General features: G+C 42.8%; 1 long non-coding RNA gene across 1 annotated transcript; it reads right to left on the reverse strand.

The window, feature by feature from the left end:
- Positions 1-1,815: 1,815 nt before the first annotated feature.
- On the reverse strand, positions 1,816-8,488 carry LOC146339785 (uncharacterized). The gene is made up of 4 exons (XR_014784355.1): positions 8,306-8,488; positions 7,155-7,349; positions 5,068-5,142; positions 1,816-2,036 (listed from the first exon to the last, which is right to left on the reverse strand). It is a non-coding gene; the product is annotated as an uncharacterized LOC146339785 (long non-coding RNA).
- Positions 8,489-9,126: the final 638 nt, after the last annotated feature.

Genomic DNA, 9,126 nt, shown 5'->3' on the forward strand with positions numbered 1-9,126 from the left:
CACAGGGCCAATGGCTCACCTACACACTGTGAGCCATTAAGCCAAAGATATACCACCATGTACTGTGAACTATATAGTGCATTATGAACCCCACCCCCTTCTGTTTTTGCAGTCCAACACAGGGAGCAAAACAGGAGGTTCTGGGAAGCTGCCATACATGGCTAGTGGACTGAGTTTGGCTTGATGGGCTAAAAGATGTGTTGTGGGCCTGCTCTATGGTTTTAAGTACTACTTTTCAAACTGGATCATCTTAATTTTCACTTTTGTTTACCAAATGTGCTTTCATCCTCTCTTTTGACTAGCCAAGGCTAACTTTTACAAAGAAGAATTAGACTTTTAAAATAGTATTTCTAGAGGTTCAAATCTAACCATGAAAGAAAAGGCACTCTTTTTAAAAGTCCTACTTCCACATTAATTTAGGTGGGAGGTTTAGAATACCATTAATGGTCATTTCAGACAACTTCGTAGGCTATGTATAGCCAGCATGCTGTTTTAAACCTATTTGGATTTTTACAAACCAAATATGGCACTGCCCACCCCAATGATGGCTTTAATAATATAATGCTGTGTTCATTATAATCTGTATTTCTTTTTATATCTGCTTCAGCATGTTTAGCAGATACAGATCCATACATTTTTTATTATATTGGCCTATACTGAAACGTTTAGCAACCAAGAGGAAATCTAATGAGCCGCTGGTAATTTTTGGCCACTGTTTATGTTTGAACTTTTCTCCTTCTTCCTGTAGAAACTTCCGTATCCTCTTCCTGTGTCCCTGCAAAGGATTGTACAATGCCGAACAAGAAATGCTACATAGGCAGTACTCCACCTTTCTCCTTCCTGCAGGGATATCCTTTTCCTTGTAGAAATGTTGGGAATGGATTGTTCCTATCAAAATGTTAGTTTATTTTTTTGGCTCTGGCAATTTCTGAATTCATCTGTAAGTGAAGGTAAATGTATTTGCAATCACATATTTTTCCTCTTCTATATGAAATTTTCTCAATCAAAATTAGCTAAAAACTATTTCAAATCAACTTGCATTCTAGGATCTTATCAAGAGTGGAAGTCCAAGACAAATGAGAAAAGGGTGGGTAAGCTGTTTCTCTTCATTGTTTCAGATGAATGAACAGGAAAAGGGGTTGGGGAGAAGGGCGGGCTTTTTACCTGCCTGACACCAGAGCAATATTAATTTAACTCCAATATAGATTTGTCAGTTACAGCCTGAACAGTTCATCTATCATACCTCCCTTTTTCCTCTGAACTCCATGGCATTTATCTAGGCATGCCCTCACTACTAGCCATGTTTACAGTCACGCTGCAGATAGGTGTGTTTTTTTTTAAAGCCCAGAGCACACTTGCACATGGCAGACAGAAAACTGAATCGTTGACCACAAGAGCAAAATGATGGCCTACACACTACCACAGGAAAGTATTGTGGTGCTGCACCTAGTTATCGTTAGTGCTTATGACTCATGAGTGGTTTAGTTACACGTTTTCCAGGTGCAGAGTACTGTATCCCTACCTCCCTTCCCACACCTGCACACCCCACCTGCACAATACAGAATCCATCAACCAGGGAAACTATAACCCATTTCTGAAGCTGGAAAATATGTCTGTCTTCATAGTCGTTCAATTTATGCAGTTCAATCCTATGCATATTTATTCAGAAGTAGAGAGCTTCTTCAGGTATAGAAATATAATAAATAAACAATCTCACACAATGGGATTTACTTTCAGGTGTGCATAAGATTGCAGCCTTAGGATATACAAAAAGGTAGGTCATTGTGTCGGTCCATTAGAATAACAAAACAAAATCTACAGTAGGGTAAATACCTTTATTAAGGCCAAGTAAAATGTCACAAATGGCTGAAGACTTCTCCTGATCCAGAAACTGATGTCCGTCTTGATACATGAAGGAAGGGGCAGCTATGTGTTCATACTGGAGTTCCTGCAAGGCATCACTGGAATGGACCATCCTGTATAACTTGCTGGAACTGCTAGTCTGAACTGTCACGTCAGTCTTAAGTGATTTGATTCTATGGGAATGTAGAAGATAAAAGTTAGTTAAATTGATTAGAGTTCCAGTTTATCCCTTACATTTTTATTTGAAGTGTCTTCCAAGAAGCTGGGAGACCAAATAGAACAGATTATTGAAAGCATGGAAGGCTGTATGGTACTTTTGTTTACCATCTTCCACCCAGCCTTCCTTTCTGTCCTCCAAACTGAAAAGGATGCAACTTTCCACATGACTCCCTAAACTTTAGTCCTCTTCAGTTGCTTACATAATATGCTAGGTGAGAATTATGTCATTCTGGAGATTAATTCTTTGCTCGCATAAAAGCACACAACGAGCAGGGTGACAGGGCTTCTTCACAACATAATTTCCAAAAACAACCAAAAACACACATGAAAGAAACATGTCTGAGGGCGAGATCATAAAAAGGTAAATTTCAAGTATCCAGGCTATCATCCGCAAATGGAGCATCTCTGCACCAGCCTAAATCCCGCATTTAAGCGGGGCTCTCTGCTTCCATTTTAAATGCAGGATCACAATGGACTCCCTTTACATGTTCTTCCTTTCCCCCCTCCATTTCCCCCTTATCTAAGGGCTCCTTCATACGGAGCTTTTATCCTGCGATTGAGATTGCTCCTTCACAGAAGTTTGCGGGTTCTTTACATGACGCAGTGACCCTGCCGTGACCTTCCAAGGCATCTCCTGCACTAAATGCCCTTTGTTCCATTTTTAAATAGATCGCAGATAATGAGCTATCAAATTTCTGCTTCAGTTTCCTCCATAAAAAGAGTTAGAGCGGCAAGAAGAGGAGCGAGATCAAGGAAACACAATGGAAGACTCAGATACGGGGAGAAGGAGGGGGGAAAGGAAGCGCATGTAAAGGGAGTCAGTTGTGATCCTGCATTTAAAACTAAAGCAGAAAGCCCCGTTTTAAATGCAGGATTTTAGGCTGGTGTAGAGATGCCCTGAGTCTTCCATAAGTTTCATTATACAGCTGCTAGATGGTGCTGTGGTCTAACTCCTCTTACTGTGGCATCTCCTTTTTCACAAGGGAACTGAAGCAGAACTCAAGCATAGTAATTTGATAGCTCGTTATCTCCGATCTTTTAAAAAAAGAAATAAAAGTCATTTATAGCCCTGGAGGTTTACGACGTCATCTAAAGGGCCCGCAAACTTCTGTGAGTAACCAATCTCAATAGTACGATAAAAACTCCATGTGAAGAAGCTCTTCATGTGCTGAAAATAAAACTCCCAATAGAATTGGAAATGGAGGCAGGATGGGGTGCTGAGTCAAAAACAAAGGCAAAACATCAGAAGCAGAGTTGCATAAATATAGCATAGGAGGATCAATCTAAAGGCAACGTTGATCACAAAATGTGAAAACAGCACTACTGTGGTTTTATGAATGGAAAAGCAGGCTGCAGACTGTGAATGGGGAAAGCAGCTACTCTGCTACTGTGAATGCCTGAAACAGTGCTACTGAGCTAATCTGAATGGGGGAAAGAGGCTAGATATTATGAATGGGAAAGCAGCCCTACTGCGAATGGGGAAAAAGAGGGAAGGGAGGGAAGGGGGCAACCCCACACCATGACCAGATCACTGCCAGGTCACAGAAATAGGCATGCCCAGAATTTAATGCAGGGGGATGGGGCACACCGCAGCGGAGCCTCACAGTAGCCACATTTAAGGAAAAAAGATGCACTAAAAGAACTTTCCAAAAATGCGCCTTTTCCAGAGGGAAGCTGCGGGGTTGCTGCGGATTGGTGACAGCATTATCCGTCATGAATGACCCTGATGTGCTGCTGCTCCACACTAAATTGGTTATGTAGATTGGGCCTGGGAGGGTAGCAGACTGATCAGAGGATGGGAAAGCAGGCGAATGGGGCACCTACAAAGAAACTAGGCTGCAATCCTAAACACGCTTCTTACAGAGTAATTCCCACTGAACACAAAGGGACTTCATTCTGAGTAAAGAGGTTAGGATTGTGCTGTAAGGTACCACACATATAAGAGCTGAATCTGGCCATTGCCCAAGCGAAGATCCAGCCTTACCATTTGCAGCCAATTCAAAGAGAACCCATGTGCTGCTTAGGTAAGTGAGCCATGCAGGAGCCTGGGAAGACAGCACTGTCCATTTCTTTCCATTCATTGTTCTTGAGTAAATCATCACTAGGGACACCAACCTGTAGACCAGGAAGCTCCTGGTTTAGTCCTGGCTGATCCTGATCCTAATTAATTTTGGGAATGTGATGAATTGAATATAGCTTTAACATTTGATAAAAAGAGAAAGATGGAGCTCTACAGAAACCACATATTCATGTAAATGATGATGTCAATCTTTTTTATTTTATTTTGCCCATATAAACTTCATTTAAAGTGAAGTATTGGTTTGCTTTCTGGTCTTAAACTTCCTCTGGCTATAACTGAACACTACACAGCACAGGCTATGCTAGTTACCTATTGCTACTGGCAGGGATTTTGGCTAGATCAATTGTACGCCGCCTAGAGTGGCTGGGTAGCCGGCCAGATGGGCAGCTAATAAATCTAATAAATCAAATAAATACAAAATAAGTGAGGAATATATATAGATCTCAGAAGGACTACAGAAAAATTCTCTTGCGACACTTGGCAGGACAAAAAAAATAAAATAAAATGCATGCAATTATTTTATTTTTAAACACAAACCATTTCAGAAAAATCTAGAGGGGTTATTTTAGTGCACACATGCAGGCGTGTGCATAAACATGCACACACCTAAGACGGTCATACCTATGTAGAAGTCTTCTGATACTTCATAATTTGATCGCACAGCTGAATGTGTGATCTGCCTCAGCTGAAAAGTATTGTGCCTGAGGTGATCAAAAGCCGTATCTGTAGCACTTGACTGTTCCATACACACAGATCATCCATCACTAACTAATGGATGAACTGATGGCACCTAAGGTATCTACATTAGGATCACTGTAGCTCTTATGGTAGATGAACAAGGCTCCAGGCAAACTGGAGGCCCTGCTGTGGCAAAATTATGTAAGAATTCCCTGTGTGGACCTTACCTTTCCTGCAGCTCAGAAAGGAGCAGCTTGTGCTCCTTTTATCATAAAAACAGAAAGCAGTGGTAATATTCCCAGCTGTAGGAAAATACAAAATATACGTACCTTAATCATCATTAAGAGTTGAATATTGTTCATACTGCAGAAGAATTTAAGGGAAGGACAGGATGGGAGTGACAGATGTAGCATGTAGCTAAAGTTTTGCATAGTTTTCTTTGTATAATTTATGTTTCAGATGCATGTGGCCCCCCAGAATACAGGTCAGTGTAGCCACCCACCCTACCCTGGAGACTTTAATCTGGCTGGTTGGAATAATTATTGCTTGTGGTGACCGGGGGTGGGGGGTGGGGATTGGGGGCAGGTATTCAGATTCTCTTATAATGCAAAAAAAACACATCTGTGCAGGAAAGCAACTTAAAATTACATAGACCGACACCAACAGTGACCAAACTACCCTCTCATATCTCTTTCAGTTTGTATTCACGCACTGGGATGCTTTAGTAAACCATGACAATCTATGCATGGCAGATTTTCCTATACAAAAGTTACTCTATCTTGGAAAAGTATCTGATGGCCTTCAGTATGCAGATCTGTATGTTTACCTCATGTGCTGTCACCTGTATTGAAAATGTATGTATATCAGTGCTGGCATGATTCTGTCCTATAAAACCTGCCTAACACAGGGCTGGGTAATTTGTGGCCTTGCAGTTGTTTTGGCCCACAACTCTCATCAGCCCTAGCCAGCATAGCCAGTGGTGAGGGATTATGAGAGTTGTAGGTCAAAACATCTGGAGGGCCACCAACTGCTCACCCCTGGCCTAACACCTCCTGCACTCTATTTTAAGACTGTAAACAAACAAACAAACAAACAGTAGATTTTTGGGCTCTATCATCGTCATAGGTAGCCTTTTTCTCTTCCCCTGCCCCCACGTTTTGCTTAACATCCAGTCTGAAGAAGAGTTCTGGGGAACTCAAAAGCTTTTTTGCTCTTGGGGGGTGTTTCCACAATAACGGAAGAAGAAGCGAATGGAGGAGTACTGGATTTTTTTTTAAAGGATCAGCTTTGCTGCACATTGGTCCATGCAGGGCTGCAAGAGGGAGTGCTCCCCACCAGTAAAAATCACTTCACAGAACATACTTCCGGGTGGAGGTGGATGTTGGAGTGAACATCATCTGACTGGCAGGGGCTGTTCAACCAATAAGAGAGGCTCCCCCCTGCTCCGCCCCCCTTCTCCTTTCCCCTGAAGCTCCAGATGCACCTGCATTCAGGAGAAAGCCTCATCGAGCACAATGGGAGTTACTTCCGAGTAGACACACATATGCTTGTGCTGGGAAAGGTGGGGGGAAACAGGGCTGGGAAACCAGACCCATTTCTAACCCAATGCTGTGCATGATCTCTATAACGAAGATGTGAATTAATCACTTCCTAAGGCAATAAACCAAACAATGGAGAATTGGAGCCTCGAGATCGCACTTTAGAGCATTTAGGAAATTTGTGCTTTAAACTGTGCCATTTCAGTTAAGGGGGATCTCTGTAAATTCTTATGTGGGCATTCAGGGGAGAAGCCTCACTGAGCACAATGAGAGTTACTTCTGAGTAGACACTAATTGGTTTGTGCCGCAATGGGAAACACCCAGGAACCCACCCTCGACGGGGGTCAGGGTGAAAGGCACACCCCTGGGCAGGGCTAGCATACCCGAGGTCAGTGAGGGAGTTGGGGCATACAGCAACTATACCAGGGAGAACCCAACTTAAGGAAAAGAATCAGACTTTAAGCAGTCTCAGGAAATCTAGTTTTTCCAGGGTGGCTACTGGATGGCCATGACGGCATATATCCCCAACAACCTCCAAACGCAGCCAGCTCGGAATAAATCACTCATGGAGACAACCTCCAGATTCTACAATCTGCAATTTTGGCATTATTTGTAAATGAACTTGCAAAATTATATTTATATTACATTTCTCTACTGCTCAATAGCCAAAACTCTCTGGGCAGTTGACAACAATTAAAAACCATAAAATACAGGATAATAAAATGCAATATAAAAATTTATGTTTAAAACTACAGTATAAAAATGAAAATACTAACCATGAACAAATACTTGTTTAGCTTCCAATTTTTGTAATATTGGAATATATTCGTTTAAAAGGCAATCCACATTTTCTGCATCAGGCTCCTTCCCCAGTTTCATCTTTCAGGATCTCTTGTCTCCCTTGTTCTTGCTGCCTCTGTATCTCCCTTCCATCACAATCCACTATTTTCACTGCTTTGCTTTTTCCTGCCCTGAGCATCAAGAAACTATGGTTACCCTCTGCAAGGTCAGTTTCCTTCAGATTGAGGAGAAAGCATCAGGGACCTACAGGTGTGTCTGCAAAACCTATTACATTTGTTAACAAGCAAGAAGAGAGGCCCCCCGCCCAAGGAAGAATAGTTGGGCTGAAGTACAGATCAGCAAGCATTCTATCAGGATGGTCCATCAAACAACCTGAAGGAATTTGTGCTTTGGTTAAAGTGGTTGACTGAATATTAATCAGTAATGATATTGTTTTATCAGTCCTATATTGTACTTATCAGTTTTGTAAGCTGCCTTGTTTGGAGGAAGCAGAGAATCATCTATCTAAACAACCTACCTAGAAGACTCCCATTGGGTTTTAGTCTGCTCAAGTAAGACTGCAATCCTATAATCACTTTCCTGAAAGTAAGCATTTAATTCAGTAGGGCTTATGTACAGATCTACTCTGTAAGTTTCTCATAGTATGCATCTCAAATATAGCTTGGCCATTATAACACTCGATTTTATCAATCTTATACCTTTCTCTCACCCACCTTTCTTTCTTACTTTATTTATTTATTTCCCTAGTATCCCACCTTTTTTCCATCATGAAACTCAAGACAGCATACATCGGATTCACAGCCAGTCTCCCATCCAAGCACTGATCAGGTCCAAACTTGCTTAGCTTTGGCAAAGTGGCTGTATTGTGTGCCCTCAGACCGTACCTTAGTACAGTGGTTTTCACTGTTTTCAAGCAGGAGCCACTTTAGCTCCAGGTACTGCCACTGAGGCCATTTGGGATTCTTTCCTAGGCTGTGGGGAGCCTCTCCTCCCCCCACCGCCCCTGCACCAGTCAAGTAGTGACACGGTACACTGAACTTGGCGGGAGGCCTTTTTAAGGCCTCTCCTCCCCTTCCTCATCAGTGAGTCACTAAGTTTTCAGGCAGCCAAATTCCGACAGGCTTACTTGGTCCTTGGACTGGGATGGATCTTTTCATTGTCACTGAGAGAGTTCTCTGTGCCACAAAATCTCCCAGCGCAGATCCGCATTGCTCACTCGCTTTCTCACCCAGGGATTCAATTTGCCCTGCATTTCCAGCACCTGTGAAGTACACTACCACAGCTAGCCAATCACATTGCTCTTTGCTTCTTGGGCTCCACCACCAACACTGCAAATTGGCTGATTTGCCATGTTGGTGCATTCCATTAATTGGCTCTTGCATTCTACTCCCCCTCCCCTGCCATTACAGCTGGCATTCTACTCCTCCAGTAGCCCAGATTACAACAGCCAGCCCACTGCTAAATCAAACAACAAGGTGAAGTTAGAAAGCCCCTGCTACTGCAAAAAGACAGTGAGCACGGGAGCAATCCTATGCATGTTTAGGAAGAGAAAAGCTGGCTGCGGCATGCTGGGAGTCGTAGGCCTTTTCTCTGTCTAAACATGCACAGGATTGCACCCTGAGTGAGCGAGTGAGTGAGTGAGAGGAAGAGCCACACTGACGGTGATTAGGATCCATCTGGCCTTGCTCTGAAGGTTGCCGGCATAAAGCGTTGTGGGGGATGCAGAGGTATATAAACTTCACTTTTTTATTCAGGCTGCTCACAGAGTTCTGTATGGAATAAGGAAGGAAGTGGGAACCAGGAGCCAACTTCAGCCTCATCTTTCCTGCTGCCACCAAGCAGAGGTCAAAGAAAGAGAAAAGGCCTGTGCCCCTTGTGCCAAGTGCCATCCAAAGCAAGGGAAAGAGGGCTTCACTGTCATTGTACATTCGTGTAGAGACCTCTGGA

This window comes from Heloderma suspectum, chromosome 7, assembly GCF_057233095.1.
Source record: "Heloderma suspectum isolate Gila_16-S chromosome 7, 16-S_ref, whole genome shotgun sequence".
NCBI lineage: Eukaryota > Metazoa > Chordata > Lepidosauria > Squamata > Helodermatidae > Heloderma > Heloderma suspectum.